Genomic DNA, 15,938 nt, shown 5'->3' with positions numbered 1-15,938 from the left:
CAACCCCACGACAGCAGCTGTTTCAAGTCTCGTGTGTAGAACCCCAAAGGGGTAGGATGGAAGTGACCTTTCTATACCTGGCACTGCCTATCAGTATTAGATTTAACATCATCATCATCAACCCACAATTACTGGACTTTTAAAGGATGAAAATCATTCTGGCAGAGACAGAATCAGTCACACGAAATCTGAGTACGCTTAGAATAAAACAACAATGACGCAGCATCGACTAGAATAAACAAAATATTTGCTCTAGGCTTTGCTAGAGCCCCTCTGAGTGTGACTTACATGGAAGGAAGCCTGTGAAGTTTCTTTCTATTTTCCAAAAGTTTTTAAAAGAACTGCCTGTTCTACATTATTTAAACAAAAAATGGGACTTATTTGCCACCCAAAACAATGTTTAACCAAGAGAAGTAGTTTACTGAACCGTAAAGGTATTCAAGCCTTTAACCTAAAGCCCTTCACAGCTGAGAGTTCAGGGCTGCTGCTGCCTCTGCATTTATAGGTTCATTTTCAATGCTAATGGATTCTTTTACAAGCTTATTTGTTTCTGCTTTTGTATGTTTTAAATATATATTCGCTAATCATCACTTAGGTCCAACCCAGAGTTTTTTGCAAGCGAAAATAGGACCTAAATTCAGATTTATAGATAAAAGACAGGAAACTGAGATGAAGGGAGGAGACAAAATAGCCAGAGGGTAAAATGAGGAAGGACTTTACTAGTTTACTTTAAAAATACCCTAAGGTACTGCTTGGCAAATATTGCCTACTGTATTGTTCAGTAACTTCCTTGCTCCGCTCTCAACTTTTCCAAAAAGTCTAATTCACTTTGAAATAAATGTCCACATACATCCGATTCACCGGGGAATCTCGTTGAAAATGCAGATTGGGACTTACAGGCTCTGCGATTAGACCTGAGATTCTGCGTTTTTAACTAGCTCCCGAGCGATGACGTTGCAGTTGGTCCACGCACGGGCCACTCTTGGAGTAGCAAGGCTGTCCACTCCAAGAAGCTGGAGACTCCTCGTCAGTTCCGAGGCCACGCTTCATGACGAGAGTACTTTGCGAAAAGGTTAACCTGGCACCTGTCTTCCGTGTGGTACCTCCTGGCGACTCTGGCAGATGTTTCTTCAGGCTCTAAGTCAACGTTTGGGGAATTGGGTTATGTTCTCGGCGACCGCACCTCGCTCATTTCCTCAGCATCAACGTGAAATGCGCGCTATTATTATCCTGTATTTTACAGGTAAAACTGGGGCTCAGAGAGTTAAGTAAATCGCCCAAGGTTATGAACTTCTCAGGGGAGTTGAACCCAGGTCCACAGGCCTGCAAGAGACAAAGCTTTTAATCAGCACCCTGCCGCTTGAGTTTCCTGTGCTGCGAAATGGGAAGGAGGGCAGGCAGGGTCCAGATCCCTGCCAGATACACCTAACACAGTCCTTGTGTTCCTCCTCGAGATCGTGCTCTTTGACCCTGCAAGGAAAAGTTCTTTTTGATACACCGGGGCCCCTCGGCTTGCCTAGGTCAGGGACTCGCACGGGTGTTCCGGGGAGGGTCGGGCAGATCGCTCGGGACACAGGGCCGATGCCTTACATAACCGCGAGGCGTCCCTCCTCCCCCGCGCCCCTCACCCCTCGCCAAGCCGCAGCCCTTAGAGCGGATCCCAGCGATAAATCCCCTTCGCCCGCGGGACAGAGTCCCTGGCGGAGCTGGCGGGGCTGAGCGAGCCGGTGCATTTCGGGGGGCCAAGCACCGGGATTTTCCAGGCGCCGCTCCCCTCCCCCTGCGCTGCCCGCTGGGCCCCCGGCCCCAGCCCCGCCGGCGCCTCCGCCGGGTCTGCTCCCCGCCCCTCGGAAGCGAGGACCGCGGCGACTGGGGCCCGGGAAGGGGCCACCGCGCTGGGACGCGGCTCGGTGGGCGCGCCCTGGGGGCATGTCCGCGGGCTACGGGCAGGGCTGCAGCGGTCCCCGCGAGGTGAGGACGTGGCGGGGCTGGGGTGGGGTGGGGGCGTTGCAGGGGGTCGGGCGGAGCGTGGGGTGGTCTGCGCCCTTTGAGCCGGCTGCGGAGCGCTGGAGCCTGGCCCCCACGGGCTGTCCTGGGCGCAGTATCGTGGACGGCTCCGGCGCCCGGATCCCCAGCGCTCAGGCCGGGAAGCTCCCTCAGCTCACCCTCTTCCCGCTTCCCGACTCAGTTGTGCGGAGGGCGCAGTGGCTCAGGTGACACGGGCATCCCTCGAGGCAGGGCGGCGGGGCAGCGGAGCGTTAGGGCTGGGCTTGAATGGGCTCCATTCTCTTTCCGCTGCCCCAGCGCCCAGCCCGCGCCGTGAGTCTGCGTCCCCAACTTGGGTCCCTTGGCGCGCCTGCTGGGTTGGTAGGGAGACACGTGCCCACTTGCCCTGTCCGTGTTGAGCCAGCGCTCCGGCCGAGTTTCTGGGCAGGTGGCTGGAGAGGGAGCAGCTTTGATCTCCAGCTCCTGTGGTTTCCAAATGCAGATTTCCCAGTGCAGTAGGGATCGCCTTTCTGTTCTCTTTTCTGTTTTCAGCACCCTCACCCCCGCCTAAGACAATAATATTTATTTTTCGTGTGTGGTATATTAAAAACACACCAGTTTTCAAAATCTTAAAGAGATTGTACTTAATTTCTCAGTTGCTTGTTGTCCACAAAGAAAAGCAGTGATACCTGTAGTGCAGACTGAGAAAAGTGTTCGCAGCAAAATTTTAAAGCACAATCACAGTTAAGTCCTGGGGCTATTTGGTTAGTCTTTGTTTTTCACAACTCAGCAGTCTAAACCTCTTATAATTTTTTTTTCTTTTTAATGTTGAATCACATGGGTCCTGCTAGCGCACTGGTTAAACACTTCCATTTTGAAGAGCCTCTAATTAGTTCATCCCACCTGCTTTGTTGCTGAGAGCTGCGCACTCCAGCTGCATAGCCAGTTTAAGGGCAGGCGCAATCTTCCGGCCTGCCAAACCCAGACACACACTATGTCCACAGGTATCAGAACTCACTAGCTTTTCAAATCATCAGCTCCCTGCATAGTTTGTCCCCCCACCCACCCATACATGTCATGCCAAACTAGGGCTAATGGTGTTGGACCCCCCCACCCTCACCCCAAGGTGTCCCTATGTCTGTTGAAGAAATGAAGGATGGAAAGGAATAGTAGTAACGGATTGGATTTGATCACTTATAACCACAGGGTCTTAGAAACTGAAAGAGTTTTAGAGATCATCTACTAAATTCAAACCCTTCTTGCAGCCCAGGCCTTATCATTGCCACCTAGTTCAGTTTTCAAGGCATTTTGCCTCCAGGCATTTTGGACAAAAATAATATGACTAGAATCCCCTAATTGTAGCTGTTTCCTGTTCTTATTTTTTAGTTATCTTTTTTGTTTAACAGGTGGGATCCTGAAACAGATGAGAGAAGTTGATTTAGTTAAATTGTTTTAGTAACATAATTAAAAAAAATGCAAACCCTTAATTTTAAGTAATATTTTGAATTCTTCTTATATGAAGATGAATATGTAGATACATTCCAGGTGAACCCCCAGAAGAAGAAAAGTAATCAAAATAGATGGGAATAAGTCAACCCTCATCTGTCCTTGGAGTCTCAGATTTCTATGCTAATAATTGGTCAGAGCTAAAGGCATGTTTTATGGTGTTGAAGCCTGCATGAGAAAAGTGGCTTTACGGGGACCATTTTTTTGTTGTGATTAACACTACAACCTATAACAGAGCTAAGAAAGGAATTTCAAACTGACTTATTTAGCATTGCTGCATTGCATATTTTTCATGTTTTTCAATTTTAGTTCATTTTTACCAGATATTTATTGAGTGCCTACTATGTGTCCAGTGCTATATTTGGGGTGTGTCAATAAACAAAACAAAGAACTTTGATCATGTGGAGCTCAAGTTACAATATACTCATTAGAATGTTTCCAGGATTTTATTAGGCAGATAGAAGAGAATTTCAGTTTTGCCTAAAGCAGGGAAATGAATATAAATGTTCCAAACTGTCTTCCTTCCAATCCCATGATTCTGCCTATCTTACTAATATAATCATGGAAAATAAGCAACACACTCAGATGAAGTTACTTTGACATTTACGAACTGACATTTTCCTGTATGTGAATAGCAGTTCCCACGTTTGGTTATTTAATGTATGTTCATTCGGAGTCCATGAAATTATATTTCCTTTATTGCAGGAACATCACTGTAGTGACTAAATGAAGCGTAGGAAGATTAGTTTTCTTTAAAGTATTAGTGCTACCATCTTAGTATTGGAGACCGTAATTGCCTTAGTTTGTAAGATGTGGCATTTAACTTATTTATGAAGATGGTGCTCTGTTTTTATTTTGTCTCACTTTACGTTTTGTCTCCCACTCTCCTCTTCCATATTCATAGGCTACAGTGTTGTGACTTATTGGTAAATCCGTTACCACAGTAGTTTTTCTTTTTAATCAGACATTCCAGTTTTAAGCATTTTCTAATTCTCTCAATTCCTTTTTCTTCAAAATGACACAGTTTGCAAGCTCAGGCATGTTTATTGTTTTTAACAAAGGCTTATCAAAACGAACTTGGCAGTTTTTCAGTCACATACTGCCAAAAAAAAAGTAGTCAGTGTAGTTTTTGGGGTTGTTTATGCATTCCCTACCTAACCAATTGCTTTGCTTTTAAAAATTGCCAATGTGGAAGTCATTTTCTTATGAGTGCCTCTCCAGTATATCTAAAAACACACCCACCGAAGTGGTATAATAACTTGAGAAAAATCGAATCCACAGTTGAAGACGTTGGGAAATTTTTGAGCAGAAAGATTTTTTCCTCTGTCTCTGTTTTTAATTTGCTCTACATCAAAGGACATCAGGAAGTGTCCTTATCTAACAATGTCCTATTTGAAGGTCGGGTCTGTTAAACACTTAGAGGATGAAGTCACGATTTCTGATGTCTGCCAGGCATTCAGAGTAATATTTGATTTTTTTCTTCATTTGCTCTCCCATCAGATACTCAACCCTCCTTCATTCACATTGATGAGTGGGGTGAGTGGCTGTAGCCAGGTAGGACTTTGCATGCCATTAATTATTTAATTAATGCGCTCATTGATTTCTTAATTGAGTTGATATTTAGTGAACTTGTCCTCGTTAAAGATTTGTGTAAGGAAAGATTGTGCTTTGAGCCCCGCTTTTGTGGTGCTCGTGGCAGTAGAGGATATAAAGACAGAACCTGCCTCTGAAACAGCCTATAGCCTTGTGCGGAAGAGAGGACATTGTGTGACTAGCTGTCATACCAGTTATAACTACCATAAGAGTTAGATAAGCACTTTAGAAATTAAAAAGAAGGAGAGGCACTGTGAAGAGTTGAGGGTTAGGGAAGACTTTGTAGAGGAGGACATGTTCGAGCTGCTCCTTGAACGATGAGTAGTGTGATAAAGCTTTTATAGAGGCAGAAGGATACACCTATTTTTATGATAGCACACCCTTGCTTCTTTTTGAAGACATATAGAAGACTTCCTTTTGGGGACCAGTTGAGGCTGTGTCAGGTTGTATAATAGATACTTATCACCTCTGTGCCCTTCTGCGTGCATTCCTCTGTGCCTTGGGCAATGGAGCCCTGGCCAACACGAAAACAACTCATTGGGTCAACCAGTGTTCTCCTTCCCCTCTGAAACACATCCTCGTTGTTGCTCGGACACAGAAACTACTGTGGCAAATGGCTCCCATAATAAATTGGTATACCTGGCTCTTATCAGCTCAGGGGCATGCTTAAGGTGGTGTTTGGTCACAGTCCTGTTTATGCCGGTTGTACTTATGCTTAAATTTTGCAATTTAATTAAATATTGCATGAATTAATGTAATGTGAGTGCCAAATCAAGAATACTATCTCTAGGAAAACTAAGTTGATTGCCATATGGGCCCATAAAAGTAAGCCGTGTTAAAAAACAATATTGATACATGCTGCAACATGGATGAACCTTGAAAACATTATGCTAAGTGAAGGAAGCCAGACACAAAAGATCAAGTATTGTATGATTCCATTTACATGAAATGTCCAGAATAGGCAAATCTATAGAGACAAAAAGTGGCTTAGTGCTTACCAGGGAATAGGGGTAGTGGGAATTGAGAGTGACTGGTAGTAGGTATGAGGTTTCTTTTTGGGGCGATGGCTATGCTCTGCAATTAGATAATGGTGATGGTTATACAACATTGTGAATATAGTAAAAACCACTAAATTGTACACTTTAAAATGATTAAAATAATGAATTTATGCTATACAAATTTTATCTCAATTTCAAAGAAAGAACTGTAAAGCTTTAAAAAGGCAACTTGAACAACCTCTACTACTTGAGTGTGGCATAGACAGCTATAAGAGATTGGAAAAGTATAGTAACAATATCTAGAAAGATTTTGCATTCAGGTTTTTTTTTTAACAAGCTCTGTTAAGGTCCTGCTCCATTTTTAAGAAATGGAAGCAGGAAATATGGGTGTCGTTTAGCCGAGAAAGGCAACACGAACTCCAGTTCAAACACGGCCCTATTATCCAAAGATTAATGAATGAATTTATGTTTACTTATAAGACTAATTGAAATAAAATGTTTTAAATATATTGTGTTAATTTTTTGACTGTGTGCTTTAACTGACTTCTGATTGCTTCACTTAAGAGAGCTTCTAATGTTTCAATTTCTGAGGGTACTCAATATGTCTTGAATATAGCTCATCTCTCTGCATCTGGAGAGAAATTCCATGTTTATGAGCCTCTTACAGATTCAGTATTAGTCACTTAAGATTTTAGGGATGACCTGAACCTAGTTTCTAAGCTTCCAAATCATGATAAAAATCAGCAACTGTTTTCCTCCAGACTCTGTCTTACGGCTCCCTGGCTCATATATGTAAACAGAGTAGCAACATAAAATGTTAACTACTTAACATTTTAATCAATACTTAAATTTATTACCCCAAACATTTGTAGACTGTAATTTTTCAAAATATTCCTGAGCGCAACTCACCATTTTGTGGTTTATTTGACATACACAAACTAAGACCATAATTACTTATTTTGGGGCAAACTGGCCTTGTTTTTGTAATTTTACTTTGCATGATGAAATAATTTCCTGGGAGTGAGCTCATATTTATCTACTGAAACCAGTTGTATTTCGTGAAACAGAAGTTTCAGCTCTCTGAATCTGTAACTTCAAACCAACTACATTTATAACTCAGGGGGGAACCACCAAAGAAACAAAGACCCATAGTCACAACAAAGCTAAATCTGCTTTAAAGGGAGAATAGAGTACTGCCTCTTCAGTTAGAGATGGGTCAACCAGACAACTATCAAGACCCAGCCTTAATCATCATTATTAAATATTAATAGTTAGGAATAGGGGTAGCCCAAACTGGCAAGCATAAGTGCTATCAAAAATAAGTGATTTGTTCAGGTTGATACCTGACAACTTTGTATCCATAAATCAGATGATTCGAGACTCTGTATCAATGATTCTCAACCCTGCCTACACATTAGAATCACCTGGGAAAGGAAAAAAATACTGGTGCCAAGGTCCTACCCTCAAAATTTCTGCTTTAGTAGGTCTGGGATGGGGTCAGGGCATCAGCAGTTTTTAAAGCTTCCTTGTAAATTTCATGTGCAGCCAGGATTGACAACCACTGATACGTGATAACAATTTTAGGTTTCCTCAGAAAAAAATTTATTGAAACAGATGATTTTTATGGTATCTTTCTAACATATCTAATGAAAAAAATAAATACAATGCTTTTTTTTTTCATTTTTCTCTTCAGGGTCCATTCAATATATGGAAGCTTTTCCTTAGGGTTGAATGAATGTTCACTGATTTTTCCCCTCTGTGGAATTCACTAAGCTTATGTTTATATGATGTCAAAATAACCAAATCAGTATAATTATAGTCAACCAACCAATTAATTGACCAACTCGTTTCATGTTTTTGGTGATTGGGATATCATATAGGTATATTTGTTGAAGACAATAATTTGGCCTTTTGCTCTTCAACAATATCTGTTTTTTCTAAAATAACTTATGGATCTGTCCCAGTTCATTATATGTTTCCTTAAATTGATTGGGTTGTCAGTCTTACCGTTCAAACTTTCTCTGGATACTTCTTCTTCTTCTTCTTTTTTTTTTTTTTGAGACAGAATCTCACTCTGTCATCTCAGGTAGAGTGCAGTGCTGTCATCACAGCTCATGGCAACAACCTCAAACTCCTGGACTCAAGCGATCCTCCTGCCTCAGCCTCCCGAGTAGCTGGGATTACAGACGTGACCACCACACCCAGCTAATTTTTCTATTTGTTGTAGAGATGGTGTCTCACTCTTGCCCAGGCTCGTCTTAAACTCTTGGCCTCAAGGGATCCTTCTGCCTCGGCCTCCCAGAGTGCTGACATTACAGGCGTGAGCCATCATACGTGGCCCCAAAATGTAGGACTTTATATCAGAAAGATATTATTATATATAGGACTCTTATATAAGAAAGCCAGAAGTTTAAACCTTGCCCTATGTGACTTCAACAAAGTGTGATTACTTTTAGGTTTTTCCTTGTCACGAGGATTGACTGTCTTTGAGAAAATGTGGCAAGGTGACTGACATAGACCCTAACACTAATCTAGTGGACTATTCAGAACTGGCCTTATTTTAAAGACATTTTTTTTTTATTTTGTTTTTAATACTCATGGAAATTCTCACCTACTGTTGCCTGTTAGCTTTCCCAAATTATGCTTTAACTGTTGATTTATGTAATAGAAAGTAGCATCTTCGTGGATCTTGGCCAGCAGTTTTTGAGCTACATTTTGCAGATTTCTGGATGTTTCAGGGAGCACCTCAGGGGCGGGTATAGGGCATAAGGGCAATGGTGACAGGGTGGGGGAGTGGAAGGTGTCCAGCTCTCAGCTTAGGGCTTCTTTCTGGTGGCCTCTTCTACAACCTGAGCAGGTGTGCCATTCTGGATTTCACGTGTTGAGTTTCCAAATAAGATTTGTTTGAACAAAGGATTTCTTGGCTAAAACAAGTTTGACTGGGCCACATGTTTCTAAGTTTCTGCTTCTCTTTCCCTGCCAAATTTGGTTTATGTTCTGGCAGCTCCTAATTGTTTCTAGTTACTACTGTGCATCTGTATTGAAAGAGCACTGGAAGACTTTTGGTCTTATTAACTTTATAACTTTGGTGCCTGTGGGGAGAGCCAAGGGAGCAATTAGATAACCAGGGCAAGAAATACAGATTGAGAATTATCAGTATAAAGACTTGGTTCAAGTCATGTGTCTGCCTGGGAGGTTGTTTATAGAGAGAGGTGAGAGGGTCATAGATAAAATTCTATCGCTGTGCTGGGTTAGGTACCCTTCTCCGTTAACCCAGCACACAATTTGATCAATGAAATTTACTTTTCAAATTAAATATTTTAATTTTGCATATTCCCCATGTATGCTTGTGCATACCTGTCAAAAAAGTTGGTGTATGGGTATATATGTATGTGGGTGGGGGTGGGGGTAGCATGATGGGGTCAGAGGACAGGACATGGAAACCAGCCAAGGATGTTTTTCCTGTCTTTGAAAACCCTACAGGCTGCACAAACTTCTAGGGCCTCTTCTGTACGCATACGGAGATGCACAATGAGAGGAGAAACTTGAGTGGTTACCTAGCGGATTTGGCAGTGTAGACAGCCAAGCACTAGGAATGTAATAGTGGCATTTTTTTTTCATGTATAAAAATGTTTATTGATGAATTATTTATAATAGTAAAAAGTTGAAAGCAACTTAAGTATCCAAAAATAAGAGAGGTTAATCAAGTTACAGGGTATATCCACTTGATGAAATATTATGTAGCCATTAAGATTATTCTTTTTTTTTAATTTCAGGGTATTGTGAGGGTACAAACATTATGGTTACACTTTATGTCTTTGCCTCACCCAAGTGCGGGTTAAAGGCATGCTCTTCCCCCCCTACAATACTCCCCGTGTCCTTTAGTTGCGGGTTTACCCCCCCAATCCCCCTAATCCCTAGAGAGTATTTCTGCCATGTGATCACCCTAGTGTTGATCAGTTAATACCAATTTGATGGCGAGTACAAGTGGAGCCCATTCTTCCAATCTTGTGGTGTCTCACTTTGGATAATGGGCTTAAGTTTAATCCAGGAGAGTATAAGAGGTTCTAGATCACTGTCGTTTCTTATGATTGAGTAATATTCCATTGTAAACATATACCGAATTTTAATAATCCACTCATGGATTGACGGGCACTTGGGTTGTTTCCACATCCTTGCAATAGTGAATTGTGCTGCCATAAACATTCGGGTGCAGATGTCTTTATCATAGAATGTCTTGTGCTCTTTTGGGTAGATGCCTAATAGTGCTATTGCTGGATCGAATGGTATTTCTATTTTTAGCTCTCTGAGGTATCTCCAAATTCTTTTCCACAGAGGTTGCACTAATTTGCAGTCCCACCAGCAGTGTAAGAGTGTTCCTGTCTCTCCACATCCTCGCCAGCATTTGATGTTTTGGGATCTTTTGATAGAGGGCAATCTCACTGGGTTTAGGTGATATCTCATTGTGGTTTTGATTTGCATTTCTCTAATGATTAGAGATGTTGAGCATTTTTTTATATGTTTGCTTTTTTTTTTTAACATAAAATGATTTGTTAAGAGGTATTGGGGTTTCTTGACTTTTAAAATCCAGACATGTCACCCATATCTTGGTTCTCCCTTTTGGAACCAGGACGGTGACTGCTAGGTTCTGAGCGTGGTCCCACGGAGGCTGGGGGGCAGAGGCTGGGGGGCAAGTCTACATTCCACATGGTTCTGGGGCTCTTTGTGTCTCACGGACACAGACTCTGCCCTCGATGCTGGCCAGCTGTGGCAAACTTCATCACAAGGGTCACAGTGTATTAGCTTAATTTAAAAATGCATGAACACTCTTAGAAAAAGTCAAAGTACTCAGGTAAAGAATAAATAAATACTCATAAATAAGATACTTGTTAAAAAGTACTTAATGTGTTAAGTGATGATGGGACTGGTCATTGTTTCAAAAATTAAGCCCTACACATTTTTTCTTTCCCTTTTACTTCTTCAGTTTGACTTTTTTCGCTATCTTCCACATTGAAAAAAGGATAAAATTTAGACACCCATGTGTTCTAATTTTATTAGAGATGAAGTTCCCACTAAAATTTCAAATGAGCTGATGCATGCGAGTTGGCATCTCAGAATCTTCCTGGCATATTCTGCAATCTTTATAAATTCTTGTACGATAGTATACCTAGTTGGCTGCTAATGCAGGCTATGTTAAGGTGAAATTTCAGTTTAGTTTTTAACAGTTTTAAGCAGAAGTGGTGGAAGAGACATTTGCCTTAGATGAAATAGAATTAATTACCTTTAAAGTCTCTAATAAAAAATATTGTGATTAAACCATGTTAAAATAACTCACTGAGTTTACCTTTTCCCAGGCAAATGTTTACTGAGTACCCACCATGTGCTCGACACTGTGCTGTGTGCTCTGGGCCCGCAGGGCTTAGACAGAATCCTTACTCAAAGGCTTGCCCTCTCCTAGGGCAGACGGGTGTGTACACAGAATCACAGCTTTGTGGAGAGGCCCGTAAGTGGCCGCCTGCTCGGGAGCGCGGAGCCAGAGGCACTTAGCACTGTCTAGGTTGGTCAAACCATTGAAGAAATGTAGAAATTCATGAGGTGAACATTTTAGGTAATAGAAGCAACACGTACACTACACATGTGCGGGGGTGGCAAGCGCACTGGGACTGAAGCACGGCTGGTCTTTGCGGTGGCGTGGCGTGGCTGACCCGCAGGGACTGGGTGTGGCTCAGGTGCTTGCACAAACCCAAGGTGACAAGCAGGAACGAGAGCATCAGGGACTTGTTCATCACACCAAGGAGTTTCAGTTTTGCTTTGGCAGCTTTAAAAAAGGGGAGTGGGTTTGGTGATAAAATTAGCTTGTGTTTCAAACAGTCAACTCTGCATGGGGTTTGAAGAAAGGCCAGAGAGTGTGCTGAACTAGGGGTCTGTTGAAAGCACAGGTAGGTGGGAAATAAGGTTGATGCCAAAAGGTAAGACTTGGATTTAGATTCCTAGTGCTTGGTGCCCTGCTGGGCGTGTGGTAGAGATGTCTAGTAGGCAAAGAATCCGAAATTTGGGCATCAGCAGCTAATAGGCTCCGATGAAATGTGAAAGAGGAATGAAGTGGGTCAAAGGATAGTGGAGGATAACTGGGCTGTGCTCACGCTATACCCGGGGCATCTCGTGGCCATTGCCCTTTACTTTTTATACTCTAGTTGTCTATTCGTGTGTTGGTCTTCTTTGCTGGGCCAACTGTGAGGGCAGGGATTGTGTCTTCTTCACAGTGTCTCTGCCATGGCACAGTGTCCCTGCAATGGCCAGGGCACCATTCGTGTGCTGTGTAGTTGTGTCTGCACCTTCAGTAGTGCCTCTCTAGGGTGCTCGGCTGTCTCTACATATCTGGTGCCTGCAGCCCTCACAGTGGCTGACATATGGTAGGGTTCAATACGTTTGCTGAGTGAGTGAATGAGTGACACAACATATTAATATAATGAGTGGTCAGAGGAAGAGAATCTAGCAAAAGAAAGTAAGAAGCAGGGGTCTGTAGGGAAGAAAGTTAAACAGGAGAGACTCCTGTCGCGGAAACTCAGGGAAGAACGTGCCTATAGTCCCAGCTATTCGGGATGAGGCAGGAGGATCTCTTGAGCCCAGGAGTTTGAGGTTGTTGCAGTGAGCTGTGATGACACCACTGCACTCCAGCCTGGGTGACAGAGTGAGACCCTGTCTTCAAGCAGTCAACAGTGCCGAACGCTACAGAGAGGTTGGTTAATTACACCAGAGTAACCACGGGCAATTAGGAGTCACTGTGGATAATGTCAAAAACAGATTGAGTGGTGTACACTGGCAAGAGGCAAATTCCATTCCATTGAGGTGGAAATGAGAGGAGGGGTGAGAGATTGTGTAGACAGACCCTTAGAGGCTGGGCTTGTGCAGGGAAGAAAATGACTGGTGAGAGCCTCGAAGGGTGGTAAGGCTGAAGGGGAGGTTTTTTCCTGCTCTTTCCTTCTATTCTCTTCTTTTCTCCCTCACATTCTTCCTTCCTGCTTTCAAAAAGAGAGACACTTGCGTTAATTTCGGCTAGGGAGGATCCAGTGAAAAGGTGTAGGTCCAAAATATAGACAAGAGAAGAGGGATACTAACTGGACAGAGTAAATAGCGAAGGACAAGTCTCTCTCTGAGACAGGAAGAAAAGAGATAAGGGTGCATGAGGCTATGAATAAACTAGAGGGATTCGCTGAAAGAAAGAAAATTGAGGAAAATACCACCCAAGGGCCTCACTTCTCTCTATGAGATAGTAACTAACATGTTTTGGACACTTTATGTGTTCCAAGCATTGTCAAAATACTTTCCATAAGTAACTCACTAAATTCTTGCAACAGCCTTGTGAAGATGGAATTATTATCCTAATTTTACAAATGAGGCGACTGAAACACTCAGAGGTTAAGCGACTTGCCTGAGGTTACACAGCTACCGAGTGGCGGAGCCCGGATGCAAAGCTGTGTACCGTCATGCTATACTGCTGAGCATGAGAAGTGTGAAGAGTATTAAGATGTCAAATAACCAGTGTGCGTAAGGCACAGGTGCAATGTACTGTTGCTGAGTCACACCAAGCACCTAGTTTCTGCTGGAATTGATAATGGTGCTGTGCCATTAGCTAGGTTGAGAGATTTCCTCTAGCAAAACTTGCCTCACCAGTCATAGAAGTGGAAATGTTTGCTTGTTGGATTGATGTGGAATTGGAGATTGGTAGCTTGGGGTGGAGGTGCCACCAGCAAGAAAGCAATTGAAGTGGTGGATCATGGGCTTTAGCCTCTGAGGAGGAGGAAGAGAGAGCTGTGGAACGGGAGGAAGTGGAGCAGCCGGGGACTCAAGGGCTCAAGGAGGTGGAAAACCAGGTGCCGCAGGAGTTAGGGAGTCGGAGACTTGGGGAGGGTAGAAAGTTGGGGTTAGAGAGGGGATACGATGTAATTCTCACAGCAATGGTAGATTGCAGAAGTTCGGGCTGGCACCCATGATGGCAGGTGGGTGGTGTGGCTTTGGGAGTACATGACTGAAATGCACAGAAGACACGGGGTGGTCAAGGTTGAGGCTGAGCTCAGCGCAGATGCTGGGTGGATGTTGACAAGGCCCTGACTCTCACTGGAGGGTGGTGCCTGGTAGCCCCAAGGACTGGTCTGGACTTTAGAAAGGAGCAACTTGAGTGCATATGGTTATAAGGAAAGATACAAAAGGTTAGCTGGTGTCTGGTATACAGTAAAAATCACTTGATAGTCTCAGCAGAACATTGTCAAAGAACAGTTGAATAGCTTACATTTTGCACTGTAGTTTTTGAAAAAGAACTTGAAGTATGAATTGGCAAAACAACACATTTCACAAGTAGCTTTGGATGCATGAGCCAGATCATCATTATTACCTTGGGACGAAAAGACTACGGCCCTGCTGAAGTCTCCTCCTCCTCTTCCTTCTCCCCTCCGTTTTTCCCCGGGTGATGTGCAGTAAGACACTCTCTGGCAGAGAGCGGCAGCTGCAGATCATCAGGCTTCCAGATGTGAAGCTGTTATGACGTGTGGGGGTGGGAGTCGTGGGAGAGGGGCCGGAAGCGTCAGTGGGACTCAGTGTGTTGTCCTCTGCTTCTGTCGTTAGTCGGCCTTGTGGTGGGAAAACAGCAGCATGTGCTCCCTTCGTACAGCTGCACCTACCATCACCGCCTTTCCTCTCCGCCCATATAGGCTTCTAAGGAATCAAAGTTAGATCTGGTGTAAGCTTAGAAAGCCCTACCTGTGAGGATGTGGAGCTACTGCATTGGGACAGAATATGTGTACCAGGTCTGATTTGTAAGTGGCACGAGCAGAAAATGCACTGGGTAGGATGACTTAGGATGTAAGGAACAGAAACTCCAACTTGAACTGACTTCAGTAGGAGGAAAGGGAATTCCCTCAGGTAGTAGGACATCAGGAGCAAAATGTCTGGGCACTGGCTTTGATTCCCTATGATTCTCTTGGTTCTTTCCCTGCCATGTATTGATTTCATTGTCAACCTGACTCCACTCATGGCCCCAAGATGACTACAACATTTTGAAGGGTCACGTCGAGACAGGAAACCCCCAGTGGAAGGGGAGAGGCCACGTCTTCATGTCTCCTGAGCAGTGAGGAAGCCTTTCCCAGAAGTTCCCAAAAGACTTTTCCTCATGTCATTGGTAAGAATTGGGTCCCTGCCCTTTCCTTAAATCAGCCCACCACCTTCAGGGAGAACAGCACTACCACAGTGCTTGGTTAACCATTTCGGGTGGACTGGATGTTGGGGATCAGCTATAGTACAAAGTCCATGATGGAGAGAAGGCTAGAGGACATTACTGTCAGATTCAGACAGTCTTGTCAAGGGGAAGGAGCCTTGGCTGGCAATCAAGTCCCCACCTTCAGCATTTGCTAGCAGTGTGAACTTGGACAGATTGCCAGCTACCATGAACCTTGGTTTTCTCTTATAGGATTGTTGTGGGAATTGAAAGCTGTTTATATAAACTCTATGTAGCTATACAAATGTGAATTATTCATTTAATAACAATAATTTAGGCTGGGTGTGGTGGCTCACATTTGTAAGCCCAGCACTTTGGGAGGCCAAGGTGGGAGGATCGCTTGAGGCCAGGAGTTTGAGACCAGCCTGCACAACATAGCAAGATCCTATCTCTAAAAAAAGAAAATAACAACAATACTTCCATTTGTTGGTCACATAAATATTCCAGGCACTTGCTAGAGGCTTAAGTGATACTCAAGGCACTCTACTAAATGCTTTATTTCTGATCTCAGGTAAGCTGAGGTCTGAAACATTAAGGCTCAAAGGCAGGGGCAGCAAACAGGTGTAGGCTCAGTTTCACCCAGG

General features: G+C 43.5%; 1 protein-coding gene across 2 annotated transcripts in view; it reads left to right on the top strand.

The window, feature by feature from the left end:
* The first annotated feature begins 759 nt into the window (after positions 1-759).
* Positions 760-15,938, top strand: part of SLC16A12 (solute carrier family 16, member 12) — a 112,914-nt gene continuing 97,735 nt past the window's right edge. For both annotated transcript variants that reach the window (XM_012659773.1, XM_012659771.1), the window contains exon 1: positions 760-1,971. The gene's annotated coding sequence lies outside the window, so the exon portion shown is untranslated. The remainder of the gene's footprint in view (positions 1,972-15,938) is intronic.

The sequence above is a fragment of the Propithecus coquereli genome, unplaced genomic scaffold (assembly GCF_000956105.1).
Source record: "Propithecus coquereli isolate 6110/MARCELLA unplaced genomic scaffold, Pcoq_1.0 Scaffold63, whole genome shotgun sequence".
NCBI lineage: Eukaryota > Metazoa > Chordata > Mammalia > Primates > Indriidae > Propithecus > Propithecus coquereli.
Note: the sequence above shows the minus strand (reverse complement) of the source record. Positions and strands in the feature narration are given on the sequence as shown.